Consider the following 23111-nt stretch of genomic DNA (forward strand, 5'->3'; position numbering starts at 1 on the left):
AGTGTTTGCAATGTGGCAAATGAGAGATCGATCAGTATGAGCGCAGTCCGTGGAAGGTTTCTCAGAGCTGAGAAGGAAGTGAGGGTTGTTCAAGAATCTATAGGGATTAAGAAAACAGGGTAAGCATTCTTAACATGGTTAAGAATTCTTAAGGAAACATGGGGAAGCATTCTCGGTGAAAGAAACGGCTCGAGCAAAGACAGAGGTAGAAATTGGCCCGGTGTCTTTAAGGCACTGAAAGGCTATCAGCCTACTCGATCTGTTTATTTTAGGAGAATAGTAGGAGTCAAGTTTGCAAAGATAACTGAGGAGGTCGACTTCTAAGCCAAAGAGCTTGGTCTTACTCCTTTAGGTAGTGAAGTCGCTGAAAGTTTTTGAGAAGACGAATGGCACCCTGAAAGTGGTGTTTCAGAAAAATGTTATCAGCAGTGGTGTTTGGAGGGGGTGACATTAAGGAGCAAAAGAAGAGACTTCAGGTAGTGGGAATCGTTAGAGGACTTGCAAAGAACTGATATGAAATCATTAGGACTCGAACTAGGATGGCAATAGAGGGAAAGGGAAATAAGGGATGGGTTCAACACAAATTGAAGAGCAAGCAGATAATGGAATTGAAGGAATGAGAGAAGAAGCAACGACATCATAGGTCAAAGGCAGAAAATCTGGGGCTTGTTGGCAGGACAGTGTACTGTCTGCTTAAACAAGTAAAATCTGAGGTCTGTGGAGACCATCAGCAAGTGAAAGGCCAAAATGGCTGGTAAATTGCTTGAGATTTGAGGCGGAGCGCTGGACTGAATTCCAGGCTACAAACGTGATCTGGGTGTGATTTGATTGGCGAGGATAGCTGCAGGTGTAATGGCTTTTCTCCAGGTGTGAGTGCCTGTGTGAGATTTAAAACAGAGGGGAAGACTGCAGGAGATACTGCACTCCTAAGAGAGATTAAAGAGAATGGAAAGAGCAAGGTTGAAAAGCCAGGAGCAATGGGATGAAGAGAAGAGGCTGGGGTTTTAATCTTGGAAAAGAGGGCTCCATAACAAGGTACTCTGGGCCCTTGGTAGCAGGACGGGGTGGGGGTGAGGGAGAAAGGGCAGTAAGCCAGGAATGGACAGGCTAGGTAACTATTTTGGCTTAAGGCTCGAACTTAAGTGTTGTGGCAAATGTAAGACTGGTTCACATTAATACTGACATGGAGGTGTATAAGCAGGTGATCTGGGGCAGAACTCATGTAGTCAGAAGGCTGGACTTCAAGAATCTTGGCTTCTGAGTGTCTGTCCATCTAAACCAGGATCCCAGAAAGAACTAGAGGGAGCAGACAGGATCAGAGTTCAGGCCGGGAGAAGAGCAGGCATCAGAAGGTAGAGGGCGATGGTTTTGTTGTTCTCTAAACCCTAATGGTTCGCCAAGATGCATCTAGGGCTGCTGGAGGGGCAGGGGAGCTCCACGCTCCCTCACTCCCATTCAACCTAACAGGCTTTTTACTTATTGAACTTTGTGATGTGATAGGATTGAATTTGAAGAAAGGGTTCCACTACTAAAGTAAAGTTTGAAAATGAGTGGCAGATTTGGCCTACTGGAAATAAAAGCAGACGCGCTATTATTGGCAACAGCCCATCCATAAAGGAACACGGCATAGCGGCTGTGAATGGCGCAGCTGGCAAACATGATCAGCAAGATCTATGCGTGTCAGTTGAGTTAACATCAGAGGATGTCTGTGTCATATTGGGAAAGGGCAGAAGCAAGTTTCAGGATAATGTAGATGATACATATATTTGTGAAACAAAAAAAGGAAAAAGAAACCTATGAATTTTCATATGTGTTGATATGAAAGATAAAGACAAGAAGGGCTCCACACCAGACTTTGGCTTCTTCAGTCACAGAAATTAAAAGAGGGTAGATAATTACCACATTTTTAAAGACAGACTTTTGCATTGTGTAAGTGGTTACTATGAGCCTGTATTTTTCTTTTATACTTCTTAATTACGAATAAGTATAGATTCACCAGAAGTTGCAAAAATAGTACAGAGAATCCTGTGTCCCATTCATCCACTTTCCCCAGTGGTAACATCTAACATGATGATAAAAGCTAGGAAATTAACATTGGTATAATTAATATACATTGTTCAGATCTCACTTGTTTTATATTCACTTGTGTGTGTGCCTGTGTGCGTATATAGTTCAATGCAAAACTATCACATGTGTAGATTTATGTAACCTCCACCACTATCAAGATACACAATGGTTCTATTACCACAGAGATCCCTTATGCTACTCCTTTATAGTCATATCGCTCCCCACTCCTACTTCCTGTTCCCTGGCAACCAGTAATCTGTTCTTCATTCCTAAAATTTTGTATTTCAAGAATGTTATGTAAATGAAAGTATATAGCATGTAACCTCTTGAAATTGGCTTTCTTTTCATTTAGCGTAATTTCCTTGAGATCCATTCAAGTTCTTGCATGTGTCAATAGTTCGTTTTTTTTTATTACTGAGTGGTATTTCATGGCACAGAGGTACCACTGTTTGTTTAACCATTTACCCATTGAAGGACATGTGGGTTGTTTCCAATTCCGGGCCATTAAAAGTAAAGCTGCTGTGAACATTTGTGTAGACATTTTTGTGTGGACATAGCCTTTCATTTCTCTGGTATAAATGTCCAGGAGTTCAACTGCTGGCTTATAAGGTAAGTGTATGTTTCGTTTTTTTTAAGAAACTGCCAGACTATTTTCCAGGAAGACAATACCATTTTACATTCCTATCAGCAATGTATGGATGTGCCAATTCCTTAGTTCTTGTCGACATTTGATATTATTCCTATTTTTTAAATGGTAGCTATTTTAATATGTGTATAGTGATGTTTAATTTGCATTTCCCTGATGGCTAATGATGTTGAACAAATTTTCATGTTCTTTTTTTGCCATCTGTATACCCTTTCGTGAGATGTCTATTTATATCTTTTGCCCATTTTCTAATTCAATCTTTGATATTTTTTATTGTTGAGTTTTGTGAGTCCTTTATATATTTTAGATATAACTCTTTTGTCAGATATTTGGTTTGAAAATACTTTCTTCCAGTCCAGATCTTGTCTTTTCATCTTTTTAATAAAGTTCATTGTAGAGCAAAAGTTTTTCATTTTGATGACGTCCAACTTATTGATTTTCTTCCATAAATCATGTTTTTTCATATCACATTTAAGAACTTTTCACGAACCCTAGGTCCTGAAGATTTTCTCCTATGTTTTCTTTTGAATATTTTATAATTTTGTGTTTTATATTTAAGTATATAATCCATTCTGAGTTATTTTTCATTTACAAATGTGAGGTTTAGTTTAAAGTTCTTTTTATTGGCCTTTGGGTGTCAACTACTTCAGTACCATTTGCTGAAAAGATTATTCTTCCTCCATTGAATTGCTTTTGCATCTGTCAAAAATCAGTTAATTTGTGCATCAAAAGACACTACCAACAGAATAAATAGGTAGCCTACATGATAAAATTTTCATGTTGTCCCCTCTAAATCTCATGTCTAATTATAATCCCCTGTTGGAAATGGGGCTGGCTGTTTCGGTCATGGGGACAGATCCTTTATGGTTTGGAGGTATCCTCAAGATAGCAAGTACTTATAAGATCTGGTTGTTTAAGTGTGTGGCACCCCCTCCCTCCCCACCTCTTGCTTACACTCTCACCATGTGACTGTCTGCTTCCCCCGTCACCTTCTGCCATGATTGTAAGCTTCCTGAGACCTCCCGAGAAGCTGACCAGTTGCTGATGTCATGCTTCCTGTACAGCCTGCAGAACTATGAGCCAATTAAACCTCTTTACCTTATAAATTACACAGCCTTGGGTATTTCTTTATAGCAATACAAGAACGGCTTAATACACCATAGAATGAAAGAAAGCATTTGGAAATCACATAGCTTACAAGGGATAAAAATCCAGAATATATAAAGAACTCCTAAAATTCAGCAACAATAACACAAACTGATTCAAAACTGGGCAAAGGACTTGAATGAACATTTCTCCAAAGTACACGTACAAATGGTCAATATGAGATGCAAATCAAACCACAATAAGATACCACCTCACACACATTAGGATGACTCCTATCAAAAATATGAAAAATAGCAAGGGTTGGTGAGGACGTGGAAAAATAGGAACACTTGTGCACTGTTTATGGGAATATAAAATGGCACAACCACTATGAAAAAGAGTGTAGTATTTCCTCAAAAAGTGAAAAATAAGATTGCTGTATGATCCAGCAATTCCACTTCTTGGAATATACCAAAAAGAATTGAAAGCAGGGTCTCAAAGAGGTACCTGTACGCCCATGTTCATAGCAGCATTATTTACAGTAGCTAAAATGTTGAAGTAACCCAAATGTACGTCAATGAATGAATGGAAAAGCAAAATGTGGGATACCCGTATGCTGTGGTTTGACTGTGTCCCCTGAAGTTCATGTGTTGGGAATTTAATCCCCAATGCAACAGTGTTGAAAGGTGGGACTTTTAAAGAGATGATTAGGTCAGGAAGTCTCTGCCATCATAAATAGATATATGCTGTTATCATAAGGATTGGCTTATTGCAGGATTATCCAATAACCAATTGAGTAATTGCAAAATTATCCAATTAGGGTTCACAGGTAAAATATGAACCCTCTTTCCCTCACTCTCACCCTCTCTTATTCTTCTGCCTTCTGTGGTGAAATGAAACAACACAAAGGCCTTCACCAAATGCCAGTGCCATGTTCTTGGACTTCCCAGCCTCCATAACTGTAAGTCAAATAAATTTCAGTTCATTATAATTAACTTAGTGATAGTAGCATAAATTTGACTGAAACACTATCCAATGGAATATTGCCCTTTAAAAGGATAGAAATTCTGCAATATGCTACAACATGGATGAACCTTACGTTAAGTGAAATAAGTCAGTCACAAAAACACAAGTACTATATGATTCAACTTATATGAAGGAATTAGAGTAGTCAAAATCATAGAGACAGAAAGTAAAAGGGTGGTTGCTATGGGCTGAGGAGAGTCATTATTTAATAACTAATTATTATTAAATAAGTATTAATTATTTAATGGGTATAGGGTTTCAGTTTTACACTATGAAAATAGTTATGGAGATGAATGGTGGTGATAATTGCACAACATTATGAATGTAATACAGCTAAACTGTACACTTAAAAATGGTTAATTTATTCTGTTTCAAAATTGTTTTAGCTATGCTAAGTCATTTGTTTTTCCATATGAATTTTAGAATAAACTTGTCTATAACTATAAAAAATTCTCACTGGGATTTTGATAGGAACTGCATTAAATCTGTAACTCAGTACGGGGAAAACTGACATCTTTATTATGTTGAGTCTTTCCATCTGTGAATATAGTATGTCTTTCCATTTATTTAGAGCTTCTTTGATTTCTTTCATCAGCACTTTGCAGTTTTCAGTATACAAATCTTGTACATGTTTTACTTGAAAAATCTAATAAAGTAATTTTAAGTCATTGATATAGGTGATAAGTATAGAGACACATCTGTAAGTTTTTAAATGGAACCAGGCACCACAAGCAAATGATTTGAAATGGAACTAAGTACCGAAAGCAAACGCGGCACATTTTATCTTTCCCCCTGCCCCAGGGCAACAAGAAGGGAAAGAAGTGAGAGGTGCCAAGGGTGAGGTTTTACACAGGGCTCTGGGCAGCCAGAGACTCCACAGAGAAGGGAGCCCAGAAGGGGGTGAAGGGTCCGTGAAAGGGATGTAGGAGGAATATCCCATATGTTCTTCCCCTACCTTATAGTATTGCCAAGGAGCACCCAGGGCCAGAAACAGCTCAGGGGAGGAATAGAGACTTGTGATCTCCTAAGCAGGAAATCCATAAATCCTTTAACCAAGAAGGCCCTACATGAGATCCCAGTTTCCCACTCAACTATGAAAAGGTGATGCAGGTAAATTTAAAATTATCCAACATCTAGAAAGAAATTCAATCACAGAAAGTGTGCTCATGCCAATCTGTTCAGCTATCACATCCACTGTGTTAATATATTCTTCTTAACCATCTCAGAGTACTTCTCCTTGCTACCAGAAAATCATGATGGTGAACAAAGGCAAAGAGAGAATTTCATTATTTACCATTTTTCCAACTGCAAAGTCAGTAGGGCGTGTCTCCCAGTTAAATCTATTGTGGTCCCTTCCATGGGGCATTGAGCCATAGGAGCCAGTATCAGCAAAGGTCATTTTATGTCTTGTAATGTTTGCAAAGATAAAACTGAACTCAAATAGTAAGAGTTTTTGTTTTAAGTTCTCACCTTTCTCATGATGCAACAGAGACAACTATATCAGAATTCAGAAAAACACAGACGAAAATGTAATATCTGTGAAGAATAAGACAAATCAAATTATATTATATCTGAAAGAAACAGAATTTTGTTTCTAAGGCAAACAAGATCCGGCAGATATAATTTTTGGCTCTTTTGCCACAAACAAATCACTAAGAAGCAATAGCATTTTATTATTGTGCAAAACAATTCCTGAAGAGAAGAAAATAATGAGTGGGCATTGTCATGTCAGGCTTTTGTTCAGGCTTAAGGAATATACTGAGAAACACCAAAGCAAACATCCATCCAAACCTCATTCAAATAGATGGAGCAGACTCCAAGACTAAAAAGTATAAAATAACACGCAATAGAACATTGGTCTCCATAAGCATAAATTACAAATTTTAATGGAAAGTTGTTGAAAATAAATTTACTAAACCTATTACTTGAGACTACTCGAGAGGATTCAGAACTAACATTAGAGGAAAAAATGGGCACAACAGCCAGAACAGTCCACAGTTGGGCTTTTGGAATGAGGCAGTAGGAAGAAGCTGTAATTTTGTTGAGTAAAAGGAGTGAGCTGGGATCTGGTGTATCCAGAGTCTTTCCTATTCCATATGGGCTTTCTCAAGTCTTGGGGAAGTCACTGTGAAGAAATGCCACTTCCCAAATGAACATTGTGAACATCTTGGCAATTCATTTCTGAAGCAAGTCTTATCTAAGTAAGACATGGGAGAAATGAATGGTGATTTGATCATGGTTGGAAGGATCACAGGAAGTGGTCCGCAAAGAGAACAGCCACTGACCGCAGAAAGCAGATGTTCGATAGTACTTGCTCTGGGCCAGTCACAGGTCTCAGTGCTGTACAGGTGCCAACTCATTAACCTTCAGGACAATCCCATGAACTAATTATTATCATGATGTCATTTTATACAAGAAGAAAATGAGGCACAAGGAGGTGAGATAAATTATCTAATATTATTCGAATTAGCCAGTGGTAGAATTGGAGTCCAGGTTCTTACTGTTTTTTGTTTTTTGTTTTTTGTTTTTTTTTTTGAGATGGAGTCTAGCTCTGTCGCCAGGCTGGAGTGCAGTGGTGCGATCTCGTCTCACTGCAACCTCCGCCTCCCGGGTTCAAGCAATTCTCCTGCCTCAGCCTCCTGAGTAGCTGGGATTACAGGCACATGCCACCACGCCCAGCTAATTTTTGTATTTTTAGTAGAGATGAGGTTTTACCATGTTGGTCAGGTTAGTGTGGAGCTCCTGACTTCGTTATCCACCCGCCTTGGCCTCCCAAGGTGCTGAGATTATAGGTGGCAACTAACACACTATGAAAGAGGTCTAATAGAATGCTACATATCAGACAGGGAATAGAAAAATTGGTGCTAAGTCCATCCACTTTCCATAGCAAGTGCCACAACAATGTCCCATCTTTTAGACTTGCAAGATGGTCCTTGTCACTGCCATCAAGACCAGAAGACTCCCATGGTATTAACTTGTCACAAAGACCTAAAGGAAGGCATGCAATCACTGAGGGAGAATTTCTCTGAGGAGAGAAAGAGCCTGGGAGTGGAGACTTGATTAAGAGGCACAACAAAATGCTGAAGAAACAACAGGCTGGGATTCAGGAAGCTCTGGAACAATCGTTTCAACCTGAACCAAAGGGTTAGGTCTGAAAAGTCTAACAAGACTGCCCAAAGTGTCTCCAAGGGCCCAGGTGAAGTGACCCTGTTAGACTGGTAGTGAACAGAAGAAACAAAAACGATCAGGCCATAGCCCAATCATGGTATGAAGCCAAGTCCAGTTAACAAAAGTATGCTGCATACCTGTGAGTTACCTTCTCCATGGTTTACTCCTTTGGTAAAATGGCTTTGCCCATTAAGCACCCAACTAACAGCGTTGTATTGAAGACCATTAGAGAGGCAATGTCTCAGAGAAGCAAAGGGAAAGGAGGCCCTCCCAAGGTCACAGAGGTTAGAGAAGAGCCCCTAATTCCTTCATACCACCTGTGGAAGGTACTAGCAAGCACACAACTGGTAGCCTTCTCTTCAGTCTGTTCCGTTCCAGTGGTTTCCTTCTTCTCTGCTGTTATGTTTAATAGGAAAATGCGATGTATCCTCTGAAATTTTAGCTTTGAGATTGCACCAGGATCTAACATGTGGTGCTGTGATGTCCTGACCATGCCACCCTGGCCAGTCCACCAGGCCAGGCAGGGCTGAGCCTGGAGCTAAAACAGATTGCATTCCCAGGCTTCCCCCCAGGGCCCAGGATAGCTGTCATAGGCCCATTTCAGGCCACAGAAAGGATGAAAAAAAATCTGTCTTCTCTCCTCCCTCTCAGAGCCTTTTCTCTGCAAAGCAGTGTTTTTTTTCAAAATAGAATAGCCAGCGCCCTGCCAGGGATAGAGGGCAAAAGTCAGAGCCAAATGAGTCAACTCCACGGTCCCTTCATGACACCATTCAGTTATGAGAGTGTTCTCCCAGGACTCAGCACCCACCTGGGACCTCTGGCCCCTCACACCTGCTGCTCATTCTGTGGGACATGTCCTGCCCTCTGCTCTAATCCCCTCCTTCCTTGGACCTACCTGATTTCCATTCATCCCATAGGAATTACCTTGTGACCTTCTTCAGGAAGTCTGTCTGCCTGCCTCAAGATTACAGGATGGGCCATTTATACATATGCTGTCCCTCAGCACCTCCTGTTCACTTCACCATAGGATTTATCAAGCTGTATTGCAATTTCTTGTTTGCTTTTATTTTCTCTCCCACTAGACTGTACACTCCAGAGGAAAGGGGCTGTGTCTAGATCATGGCTGATAACCAGTGCCCAGTTCTGGGCCTCAACAAATGCCTTGTGGGATGAGCTCACGCTGGAGCCTAGCAGGTGTGCAGAGTCGTGCATCATTCAGGAGCCGTGTGCTCAAGAACAGTTACTGACGTCAGACAGGCCTGGGCTACAATTCCAGTTCTGCCACTTAGTAGCTAAGTGTTGTTAGACCAACCCAAAGCTGAATTCTCTCATTCGTAAAATAACAATCACAACAATGATAATAATTATTAATTTTGTTATGATTACAATACCTACCTCAGGATTGAAATAAGGATTGAGATATTCTAAGTGCTAAAAATAGACCTTAGCACATTCCAAAGGCTGGGCAGATATTAGCAATCCACCTCTCCTCCCCCAATGCCAGGTTCTTCTGCTAGAGTCCATTTTGAAGAGAAAAAATTATTAGATTTGATGAAAATAAAATGGAATTGTTTTTCAAAGGCAGATTCCCATCCAGCAGAAACACTTAAGACAATCATCTTTCATGACGATGAGTAATATCTCTCACGCTGTCATCCAGAATGACGCACAGCAGCAGAGGGTCTCATGTCCAAGGGCGCATTCAAACTGTTTCTTGAGTCATTTCTTACTCATCGCAAAACTCACCATTAGGTGGCAGCCGAGCCGGGGGCCCTCAGAGAAAAGAGCGAACTGACCTTTGAAGGCAGAGACGCTACCAGAGGCCACACCGCTGAGAAGCAAACATCTGACTCATCTGGGGAGTGTTAGCCCAGAAAATGACAAGGGCTTAATTCAATGGCGTGTAAAATATCACATCTCCATGCCCAGAGGAGTACAATAGACCCAGTAAGCCCAAGAGCAATCTCCCCAGAAATAAAAGAATTAGAGCGGTTGACAAATGAAGACAAAAGCTTCTAAACCATTTTAGGTGCTTGTAATAAATTTGATCCCAAGATAATTAAATGATATTGCGAGCAGCCTCATCTAGTCGTGCGTGTCTCCTGCTTAAAAGCCTTCACTGGCCCCACCGGGTTTCTCAATCACTGTGTGTGTGGGTTGCAGGGGGAGTTAAGACTGGTGTCAGACTCTCCAGAGAAGCATAAAAAAAAGAAACATTCAATACACCTCCTATTTTCATAATACAAACTGCAGAGAGTAAAGCTTGATGGACTCTATGTGGTGCTAATATGCAGATGACAGAGTGAAAAGGCATGGAAAGGACGCGGATTTTCAAAAAGGGGTCAGAAACATGGGCATAATAACGATAATGTTAATCGACATGTATTAAGTACCTGATATGCACTATGCTGTATCTACCTTACAGGCTTTATCTCATTTAGTCCTCACAATCACCACATGAGGTAGGAATTATTAATATTCCCACGTGACAACTAGGGAAACTGAGGCTCAGAGAGATTACATGATTTGTCTAAAGGCACACAGCTAGAATCCAGAGACAGGATTCAGATCTCAGCAGTCTGACATTGGAGCAATCAGGAGGACATCCGAGGAGCATGGCAGGACTCCTGAGTGCTCGGGTACGTCCCTTCCTTTTTGCCTTCTCTCCTCCCAGCTAGATTCTTGGTGACCTAAAGAGCTGCAGAAAAGCAGCTTTCTGGGTTGAGCTGAACATTCCTGAAGCTGAGAGGTTCCACTAAACCAAGAAGAGACCAGAGGATAAACAGCACCATCAAACAGGCATTCGTCCCTGGGCCCTCCAAGGCTGAGTACCAGCCAAGACCTTCACTATTCCAAGATAGAAGCCTCCCCAGATTTAGAAATTCCCAGCCTAAACAAGCTTCAGCCCATGGTTGTTATTAATAAAATGCAGTCCTGCTTGCCTTGAAAGCTTTGGGAATCTCTCTTCTCCAGCTTTCTTCTTTCAAGGCCAGGGCCCTGCGTTCCCCACACTCTCTCTTACTCTGAGGCTTGGCACATGCCTTCTCGACAGTGTTATCATGGCAGATATGCCTTTTAAACTTAGCTCAGACATTGCTTCCTTTGCAGAACCACACTGGCCACCCTCAGAGTTCCATGTGCTCTCTTCACCCTCAGAGGACTCTGTAAAAGCCAGCACCGAGCACTCCTCTTACTATTCACTTATTTGTCAGATTTCAGCACTAGACTATGAGCTCCCTGAGGGCCAGACTCGCTTTTGTTCACCTTTAGCTGTTCAGTCCAGCCCAGTGCCTGGAACGAAAGAGAGGTCCATTACATGTTTACCAAATGAATGGATTCTGAAATACCCTGTCTGCTCTCAGGTTAGGCAGTGCAACACCTTAAGCCATAAAATTGGTTCCTACTTAAAAGCAGGAGCAGGCTCTATGCACTGCCAGTTAAAGCCAGAATCTGAGCAGCTATGTTCCAAGGCTAGACAAGAGTCTGGGACATGCTACTGCTGAGGCTGTTAAAAGGAAGTCTATGGCCCTGGCCCAGCGTGGTGACGCTTGCCTGTGATCCCAGTGTTTTGGGAGGCTGAGGCAGGAGAATCGCTTGAGGCCAGGAGTTTGAGACCAGCCTAGGCAACAAAGCGAGACACGGCCTCTAAAATTTTTTTTTAATCAGGCAGGCCTGTAGTTCTAGCTGCTCCAGGGGCCAAGGCAGGAGGATCACTTGAGCCCAGGAGTTTGGGGTTACAGTGAGCCATGATTGCACCACTGCACTCCAGCTTGGATAACAGTGAGACCCTGTCTCTTCAAAAATAAATAAATAGAAAATAAAAGGACGTCTTCAAACATCACCCATGGGGCTTCCTCAAGAGCAGGTGGGTGCCCGACTGGAGATCCCTGTTTATAGCAAGGAGCCAGGGGAGCAGTCCCTCCAGCCCCTGCCTTGGTGCTTCCTCTGGTTCTAAGTAATTGTGGGTTTTGCCATTACTTTTAATGGCAAAACCTAATAGCAAGGGGTTCTTCCCAAGAGGACACCAGGCCACAGCAGGTTTGATTTTTTTTCACAATGAACTTTTGGGCTGTTTTCCTTTAGCTGTGCAGATACAAGGCTAGAGCTTGCATTCACTGTCCTAAGTCCCTTGCAGATATAGATGCACACATTTTTCAAACTATAGAGCTGTAGCATTTTCTCGTCAACTCGATGTTCACAGTGTCAATTTAGTGCCCTCCCTGGGCACAAAACCACAGCAGTGCTCTTGCTGTCTTGCAAGAAATACTTTCTGCAGTGAGCCTCTGCTGAGAGCCGCAGTCCCTGACTTTAGAGCATGCTTCCTGTAAAAGTAAAGTGAAATGCGTATTTCCAGGTCTTGTCTTGCCAAAAATTTCAAATATATATTGTCAATACTTTATGCTTACAGTGCAGCAGAGAGAATAATATCACAAACATCTGTTCTTCTCCACCCAGATTTGTCACATGTTAAATTTTGCTATATTGTTCCCAGATTCTTTTTTAAAGGGGTAAATCATAGGCACAGTTGACGCCTGCAGTTGGGGGCAGGGAGGGGCCCACAATCACATTTCTCTCTCTCTCTCTTCACTCTATTGAATTTTGATGTTTACCATCCCCAATTTTTGTTTGTTTGTTTGTTTGTTTGTTTGAGACAGAGTCTTGCTCTGTCAGCCAGGCTGGAATGCAGTGCATGATCTCGGTTCACTGCAACCTCCGTCTCCTGGGCTCAAGCAATTCTCCTGCCTCAGCCTCCCAAGTAGCTGGTACTACAGTGTGTGCCACCATGCCCGGCTAATTTTTGTATTTTCAGTAGAGACGGGGTTTCACCATGTTTGCCAGGCTGGTCTCGAACTCCTGACCTCAGGTAATCTGCCTACCTTGGCCTCCCAAAGTGCTGGGATTACAGGTGTTAGCCCCCACGCCTGGCCTACCATCCCCAATATTTTAAAACACTCACTACATATGTATAGATTCCTAAACAGATCTGGTACCGCTTTGAACTATTTTAATAGTATAGAAATGATATCCTACTATACTGATCCTTCTGTTGTTTTTCCTCACTCAATAGTATTATTGTTGAGATTTCAAAATATTGATACACAGAGATCTAGTTCATTCACTTTATGGTAGTAAATGCTTTCTTTATCTATTTTGTAGTTGGTAGACATTTAGTTATTCTCCATTTTTTCTCTGTGGAAACAATGCCACAGAGAATTATACATGTCCACTTGTGTACTTTTGAGAACTGTCTCAAGAGTAGACCTGGTGGGTTACAGGATTAGACACTTTTGAAATTTACTAGACACTGTCAAAATATTCTCTAACATGGCTGTATCAATTTATACCATCAGCAACAATGATAAAGTTTTAATTTTTCCATGCTCTTGCCTCCTCTTTATGAGAAACATTTCAGATTTGCAGAAAAGTTGCCAGAATGGTACAATGAACACATGTATATACTTCATCTAAATTGAGTGTTATTAACATTTTGCTACATTTGCTTTTTTATTCTCTCCAAAATTTTCTTGGCCTTTGGTATCCCATATTTCAACATGTATACATATAATAAAATATATATTTAAATATACATCCTAAAACAAAGACATTCTCCTACATAAAATAATGCAGGCATCACACTCAGAAATTGAACATTGATACAATTCTACTATTATGCAGGCCAGTTTCAAATTTTTCCACTGACCTAATAATGCCTTTTATAGATTTTTCTCCTGGTCCAGAATTCAATCAGGGATCAAATACTGTGTTGCACTTAATTGTCATGTATCTTTAGTCTCCTCTAATCTTCTTTAATCTAGAAAATTCCCCAGTCTTTTAAAAGAATGTTTCATAACATTGACATTTGTTATCCTTGCCAACTCTTGATAATGTCAGACATTTTAATCTTTGCCAAATTGATCAGGGTGAAATAACATTTCATCGTGGCTTTAATTTGTTTTCCTTTGATTATTAGTGAAGTTGAGATTTTTTCATATGCATATTGGCAATTAAAATTTCCTTCTTAAAAATTTTCTCTTTAATATATTTTGCCTGCTTTATTATTATATTGTTTACCATTTTTATAGGTATATAAAAGTTCTAGTTATATTCTGGATACTAAACAATTGCCAGTTAAAGGCAATTTTAGCTATGATATTTGGCTATGCAGCAGAGGTGTTTAATTGGATATTCAAATATATCTAATTTTCCCTTAATAATTCGTAATCTTTGTAAGAAATCCTTCTCCACCCTAAGGTCATAAGATATTCTCATAAAGATAAATATAATTTAAATCTTTAATATACTTGAAATCCATTTTTGTGATAGTGTGTGATAGGGATCTAGTTAAGTTTTTTCTGTATGTAATATCCTAGTGCCATTTGTTGAAGAGTTTGTTCTTTCCCCACTGATTTGTAATGCCATCTCTGTCATAGATTGAGTTTCTATGTTTATTTATTCTAGCATTCTGCTCATTCAACTGAAGAGTGGAATTGGTGGGTCATAGTTTACAGACATCTTTAACTTCACTAAATATTGCCAAATTGCTCTCAAAAGTGTTTGTATTGGCCGGGCGTGGTGGCTCACACCTGTAATCCCAGCACTTTGGGAGGCCGAGACAGGCAGATCACGAGGCCATCCTGGCTAACATGGTGAAACCCCGTCTCTACTAAAAATACAAAAAATTAGCCAGGCGCGGTGGCGGGCACCTGTAGTCCCAGTTACTCTAGAGGCTGAGGCAGGAGAATGGCATGAACCCGGGAGGCGGAGCTTGCAGTGAGACGAGATGGCGCTACTGAACTCAGCCTGGGCAACAGAGCAAGACTCTGTCTCAAAAAAAAAAGTGTTTGTATTTATTTATACTGCCAATAACAATAACAAAGTTTTATTTCTTCGTACCTTCACTGATATGGTTTGGCTGTGTCCCCACCCAAATCTCATCTTGAACTGTAGCTCCCACAATTCCCATGTGTTGTGGGAGGGACCCAGTGGGAGATAATTTAAACATGGGAGCAGGTCTTTCCCATGCTAGTCTCATGATAGTGAATAAGTCTCAAGAGATCTGATGATTTTATAAAGGGGAGTTGCCCTGCACAAGTTTTCTTCTCCTGTCTGTCACCAGGTAAGATGTGCCTTTCACCTTCCACCATGTTTGTGAGGCCTCCCTAGCCATGTGGAACTGTGAGTCCATTAAACCTCTTTTTCCTTATAAATTATCCAGTCTTGGGTATGTCTTTATCAACAGCATGAAAACGGACTAATACAGTAAATTGGTACCGGTAGAGTGAGGTGCTGCTGAAAAGATATCTGAAAATGCAGAAGTGACTTTAGAACTGGGTAACAGGCACAGGTCGGAACAGTTTGGAGGGCTCAGAAGGAGACAGAAAATGTGGGAAAGTTTGGAACTCCCTAGAGACTTGTTGAATGGCTTTGATCAAAATGCTGATAATGATATGGACAATAAAATCCAGGTTGAGGTGGTCTCAGATGGAAATGATGAACTTATTGGGAACTGAAGCAAAAGTGATTCTTGTTATGTTTTAGCAAAGAGACTGGTGGCATTTTGCCCCTCTACCTTAGAGATTTGTGGAACTTTGAACTTGAGAGAGATGATTTAGGATATCTGGCAGAAGAAATTTCTAAGCAGCAAAGCATTCAAGAGGTGACTTGGGTGCTGTTAAAGGCATTCAGTTTTATAAGGGAAGCAGAACATAAAAGTTCAGAAAATTTGCAGCCTGACAATGCCATAGAAAGGAAAATCCCATTTTCTGAGGAGAAATTCAAGCTGGCTGCAGAAATTTGCATAAGTAACAAAGAGCCAAATGTTAATCCCCAAGACAATGGGGAAAATGTCCACAGGGCATGTCAAGTCTTCACAGTAGCCCCTCCCATCACAGATTCTGGGGCCCAGGAGGAAAAAATGGTTTTCTGGGCCAGACCCAGGGTCCCTCTGCTGTGTGCAGTCTAGGGACTTGGTACCCTGCATCTCAGCTGCTCCAGCTGTGACTAAAAAGGGCCAAAGTACAGCTCAGGCTGTGGCTTCAGAGGGTGCAAACCCCAAGCCTTGGCAGCTTCCACATTGTGTTGAGCTTGCAGGTGTGCAGAAGTCAAGAATTAAGGTTTGGGAACCTCCATGTAGATTTCAGAAGATTTATGGAAATGCCTTGATGTTCAGGCAGAAGTGTGCTGCAGGGGTGGGGCACTCATGGAGAACCTCTGCTAAGGCAGTGTGGAAGGGAAATGTGGGATTGAAGCCCCTACACAGAGTCCCCACTGGGGCACTGCCTAGTGGAGCTGTGAGAAGAGGACCAGTGTCCTCCAGACCCCAGAATGGTAGCTCCACAGACAGCTTGCACCATGCACCTGGAAAAGCCGCAGACAATGACAGCCCATGAAAGCAGCCAGGAGGGAGGCTGTACCCTGCAAACCCACAGGGGTGGAGGTGCCCAAGACCATAGAAACCCACCTCTTGCGTCAGTGTGACCTGGATGTGACACAGAGTCAAAGGAGATCATTTTGGAGCTTTAAGATTTGACTGCCCTTCTGTATTTTGGACTTGCATGGGACCTGTAACCCCATTGTTTTGGCCAATTTTTCCCATTTGGAATGGCTGTATTTACCCAATGTCTGTCTGTACCCCCGTTGTATCTAGGAAGTAGCTAACTTGCTTTTGATTTTACAGGCTCATAGGCAGAAGGGATTTGCCTTGTCTCAGATGAGACTTTGGACTGTGGATTTTTGAGTTAATGCTGAAGTGAGTTAAGATTTTGGGGACTGTTGAGAAGGCATGATTGGTTTTGAAATGTGAGGACATGAGATTTGGGAGGGTCCATGAGCAGAATGATATTGTTTGGCTGTGTCCCCACCCAAATCTCAACTTGAATTGTAATTCCCATAATTCCCACATGTTGTGGGAGGGACCTAGTGGGAGGTAATTGAATCATGGGGGCAGGTCTTTCCCATGCTGTTCTCATGATAGTGAATAAATCTCATGAGATCTGATGGTTTTATAAAGGGGATTTTCCCTGCACACGTTCTCTTCTTTTGTTTGCCACCATGTGAGATGTGGCTTTCACCTTCCACCATGACTGTGATGAGTTCCCAGCCATGTGGAACTGTGAGTCCATTAAACCTCTTTTTCTTTATAAGTTACCCAGTCTTGGGTATGTCTTTCTCAGCAGCATGCAAATGAACTAATATGCTCACCAACCTTTTCAGGGGAAAAATTCCACTGATTTATTTATCTATCCCTCAGCCAATAGCACATTTTCTTAAATTAGATGCATCTTTGCAAGAAGTGTTGTTATCCGTAAGGCAGGTCTCTTTTTCCTACTGGTTTCAAGAGGAGTATGAGAGATGTGTGGGACAGAGCCAGCCCTCCTCAGCTGACCTCTGCCTCCCAGTTGCCCATGCACACTAGCTAAATAAATCCTTATTGATGAGTACTACTGAGATTTTTGTGGTTGTTTCCTATGTAGCATTATAAAGATATTGTGCAGATTAAGTGACCACGTCCCTGTGAAGTGCTTGGTAGAAAGCAAGTACTCTGCAAAGGCAAGCTATTATTGCAATTTTAGTTAATGGCAATTAATGAGCTGAGTCATTCAAGTGGGAGACCTGGGGCTCATCATTGATTTCTATATTGTCCTTCCTTATGCAGTCACCAAGCCCACTGATTCTACTTCCTTGATATTTCTCACTCCTGTTACTTCTCCCCATCCCTGCTGCCCATGCCTGGGCTCAGGTCCTCTTCAGTGCTCATCTCAATTACTGGCCTCCGGGCAGTACTCCTGTTCTCTTCTGATTCTTTCTCCATGGTATTGCTAGAATGAAATTTCTAAAATAATTTTGATTGTGACAGTCCTCATTACCCTTAGAATAATACAGTGATTTGTTAATATATTTGTCTTTCTTGACTCCCACCCTGCAGCTCACCTCTCCAGCCTTGAGCTTGGTTTCTCAGCATCCTCTTTGTTCTAATCACACTCAACTATCCACTATTTCCCTGAACCATGTTTCTCCCTTCCTCACTCCTTCTCCCCAAACACTGCTGCCGCCTCCATCAGACACACACACACGTTAGTATAGTCTTAGGAATACAAAAAAAAAATTGTTCAAATTAAATCCCAGATACTCCACTTACTAGCTGTATGTCTTTGGTAAACTATTTAACATCTTGTGTCTCTGTTTCCTGATCTGTAAAATGGGATAATCACAGTATGACTTATAGCTGCTGCAAACATGTAAGATAATTCATGCATAGTACAAGGTGCACGATGGACACTCTCTCTTAATATTACTTCTAGTATTTGTCTCTCATTTTCATTATTGGATGATAGCTGTAGTGTTTCTCTCATGTTGGTTGTGTCTCTAGCATACTCATCACTTTGTTTCTTAATAGTATCTTAAATCCTAGGCATGTGGTTTGGGTTGGATTGACTCCACACCAGCTCTGAAAGTGAGTTCCAACTGACTTAAACCCACCATAGTATCCTTTCCCTATGGCCAAGTCAGACCAATGAGAGACAATAGTTTTGATTTCATTGGTTCAGTTTGCATCATTGGCAAGTAGACTCTTTCCCTAGAGGTCATGATCAATAATATTTGCAGCCCACAGGCTGCCAGTGTAGGACCATAAGTGAAACAATATGGAGGTCACAGTGGAGGCTAGAGTGGATCTGATTCTTGGTGACATGCTTAAGCTGCTGGCTCAAGCCTTACTTAAAGCTAGATCAGTATCTTAACTTCTTATGAACCTATCCATTTCCTCTATTATTTAGAGTTTAGGTTTTCTGTTATTTGTAACATACAGTCTAACACACAGGACCTGAAAGTGGATTCTTGAGCACCTCCTCTTCTTCCGGTTATATTGTTCTAAGTGAAGCTGGCTCTAAGGTTTTTACCTATTAAAGTGGGTTGAATAGTGTTCACCAAAAGATATGTCCACCCAAAACCTGTGAATATGACCTTCTTTGGAAAAAAGGGTCTTTGCAGAGCTAATTAAGTAATTAAGATGAAATCATGTGGAATGAACCAGATGAGCCCTAAATCCAATGATGAATGTCCTATAAGAGACAGAAGAGGTTAAGACATGGATGAAAAGAGACGAAGTCTGTATGAAAATGGAGGCAGGTATTATAGTTATGCAGCCATGACCTAAGGAATGCCTGCAGCCTCCAAAAGATGCAAGAGATGGAAGGAGAGAGTGTGGCCTGAAGGACACTTTGATTTTTGGACTTCTAGCTTCTAGAACTGTGATAGAAAAAATTTCTGTTGTTTTAAATCACCAAGTTTGTGATAATTTGTTATAGAAACCCCAGGAAAGAAATACACTTGTCTTAGGCTGGCAATTTGCATATGTAGAACTGCCAGGACAAGGGGACTCTCATCTCCATGGACTTCTATCCTATGTAGGAGAAGTGGCCTGAGTGCATTTCTTCAAAGCCCCTTTTCACTATGGTTCTTCTGTCCATATCTGTAACACATGATTAATTTTCATGTCATCAGGTTATGAAATTCACCTAGGCCCTTTTCTCTCTTTTTCTATCAAATTTCAAGCTGAACCAGCGTGGTCATATGTGCCGCTTGGCCTGGGACTGTTCCAGTTTGCACCTTCTGTCCTAATGCTCTTATTAATAGTCCACTTCTCACTCTCATAAATGTCCTGATTTGGACAATTAATTCTACGGTCACTTCAGTTAATGAATTTGGTCAGCCTTTTGCCAAACTCATTGTGTTTAAGATGTCAGTCATCACCTTCTGTGTTAGTTTGTTCTTGTACTGCTATAAAGAAGTACCTGAGACTGGGTAAATTTTTAAAGAAAAGTGGTTTAATTGGCTGACCGTTTTGCAGGCTGTATAGGAGGCATGACTGGGGAGGCCTCAGGAAGCTTACAATCATGGCAGAAGGCAAAGAGGAGGCAGGCACTTCTTACATGGCTGGAGAAGGGGAAAAAGAGAGTGAGTTGGGGGAAGTGCTACACACTTTTAAACAACCACATCTCATGAGAACTCACTCACTACCATGAGAACAGCAAGAGGGATGTCTGCCCCCATGATCCAATCACCTTCTACCAGGCCCTTCCCCCAACACTGGGGATTACAATTCAACATGAGATTTGGGCAGGGACACAAATCCAAACCATATCACCTTCCTACTCACACTTCCTGAGGAGATATGCCATGCTGAGTGCTCTTATCCCTTGATGGCCAGGACCATAAGTCCCCCCAACCAATGGCCACCGACCTCAGGTATACCCATTCATAATCATCTACAGATGATTTTTGTCATAACTCTCAAAAAGATGAGCTGGATCTATTAAATTCTTCTCTCGAGAATTTGAACTTAGGAAATCAAGACACTTGGATGGTTAGGAACGTAGCTATAATGAAAGGGTACATGGCAGCATTTAAGATTTAAGTAACAATCTGTGAGTTGCCCCAGTGGAAGGAGTTGGAGAGAATAGCAGTCATCAACAGTGCCACAGGGTTGCACATCTGGAGTCGTGCTGCAGGGGGGCACCATTCACATAGGACACCTGTGACTGGCATTCTCTGAAGCAGTGCAATGCAGTAGCCCTGATTGTCTTGCTTCCTGGCGTCTTTCTGTTCCAGTTCCAATTGCTATATATCTCTATCATGGCTAAACTTTGCTGGGCATTAGAATTGCATGGAATGTTTTCAAAAGTCTTGATTTCCAAGTCACATTCCAGACTGTTAATTCAGAATATCTGGGGTGACAACTGGATCTCAGTAGTTTTTTAAAAAATTCTCAGGTGAGGTCAATGTATCACCAAGTTTGAAAATCACTGATAGTCCTTTCCCCCTTTTTGGAAGTCATTTGAGCAGCTCTCTGCTGCAACTAGTAGATGCTTATGCATCACTCTTCCCAAAGGGACTTTGATACAGGCTCGTGTGTAAGATTTTCCCATAAGCCTGAAAGCTTAAAGAGATAAATAACTCCTCCCTTCTCACGCCCAGTCCCAAGCTGCAAGGCTACTTGTACCAGTAGCGTGCCCCAGCAAGATAACAGAAGCAGGAAAAGAGCTGCCGGAAGACACCTACCCTGGCCGGAAGACATGTACTCCTGAAGATAGAAAAAGAGGCCATTCGATTACAACGTAGCAGTTACGTCAGACTAGGACACTTCCCGTTTACAAGAGACTCTAAAACCTTTGCCCTGTCCTCACTTGGGGCTGATGCCATCTTAGGTCTCAACCCCCCTGCACCCAGGTGCTCCTTAAAACAGCATGTCACTCCACACTGCTTCCTGTTATCTGTTGGCAGCATGTTGGGGTTCAAACCGATACAAGAACCTTACACTGTGGTGTTCTGGATGGTAGGATATGATATATGACAGTCTTTTAATTGACAAACTGTCATAATTCTTATCTAGCAAACTCTCCTGCACTTTGTCTCACATTGTAAATAGTGAGGTAAATAGTGAGGTACATTGCTGGCCAATTTCATGTGCTATTTGAGCACCTTTTTGCATGAAAATAAGAATTATGTAAAACAGAATCTTGTTTCTGTTCATCCTTCCTGCCCATTCCCTTTGGTGCTTCTGTGGATGGGATGAGTCATTCTCAGCTACAACTGGACTGGAGTTTCTTTTAAAATACACGAAAAAAGTTGATTGTGCATTTTTTCTCCTGGCATTTCTTCATATTGGTTTCAGCCTGCTCATTTTCTGCCATGTTTTTTCCCTTCTGCCTGGATATAAACTTTCCTGTTCCAGCAGTAGCTGCTGGCAGACGCCTGTAGTTTACAAAATAGTACAAAAGATGTAAGAATTATATCTGAGAATGGCCACTTTTAATGACAAATTGATTTGTGCTCTGGATAATTTTTTTTTATTAAATGGGCACAGAGGAACAGGCTTTTCTGCCCAGTAGGTGACTTACTCCTCTGTTTGCTGGAAGAATCATTGATCATATGCTGTTATTAGCAGCATCCACCTAACCCAGCACCTGAGTACAACTTTTAGAAATGAGGTTAAATAATCTGATTCCAGAGAGACAAATTGTTTGGGATCAATAGTGACAGATAGGACCTATTTTAATCTGATTCCAGAGAGACAAATTGTTTGGGATCAATAGTGACAGATAGGACCTATTTCCAGCCAGAAACCACCATTGTGATTTCCTCAGTCCTCTCTTGAAAAAGTAACAAAGAGCAAATGTGAACTAAGTATTTTCCAGATAGATTTGTAGAGCTGGGCTTATTTACAGAGTTCGAAGTTCCAGTCTGCAATGAACATTAATAATTCTTGACTTCTTTAGTGAGTCCAGTGCCCTTCTTTAGTGAGTCCAATGTCCATTTGAACCACAGGAGATGCCAGCCACAGGAGAGACTGTGAGAATGTCGGGTCAAACATTTTAGAGATGAAAGAGAAATGCTCATCAGTGTTAGAACACTCCCTGCTGTTTGTATCTTTGCTTTTCCACCTGCTCTTCTTCCCTGCTTGGTGAACTCATCCTCATCCTTCAAGGTCCAGCTCAAGAGATACTTCTGTGAAGGTTCCTCTGACTTCTCATATCGGGAGATGTGAGCCCTGGACATAATGTTATTGTGTTTACTATTCTCTTGAGGTCACTTAGCCATGGCCTAGCTTTCTCACTAGACTAAAAACTCCTTAAGGTAAGACTGTCTCTCTTATCTGTCCCTCTCTCACAGCCTATAGAAGTTCCTGATGGAACTAGCTTGTACTCAATAAATAGATGGTGCATTCAGAAGCCTATGTAAATAACACTGGGAGGATAGACAGGAATGAGCATTTCTTAAGGATGCCCTATGTGCCCAGCACTTGCACATATTATCTCATTAAATCTTCTCAACAACCTTCCAAGGTAAATATAAATATGAGTATTTGGACTCAGAAGTAGTAAGGATCTTAATAAGACCCCTTAGGTAATAAGAGACAGGGCTGAAAGTCAAACCTGGATATTTTTGACTCCCAATCACATTCTCTCTCCACTCCATGATAACCTGAGTTACCTTAAAAGCTTCCTCTAAAAGAGAGCCATATATTCATTTGCCTTAAATAGAACATGCTAACAAGCACAAATCACTTCATTTGGAAATTGCCATTCTGAAGATATTAACTTAATTTTAGTCTCTCATA

The sequence above is a fragment of the Papio anubis genome, chromosome 15 (genome assembly GCF_008728515.1).
Source record: "Papio anubis isolate 15944 chromosome 15, Panubis1.0, whole genome shotgun sequence".
NCBI classification, from domain to species: Eukaryota; Metazoa; Chordata; class Mammalia; order Primates; family Cercopithecidae; genus Papio; species Papio anubis.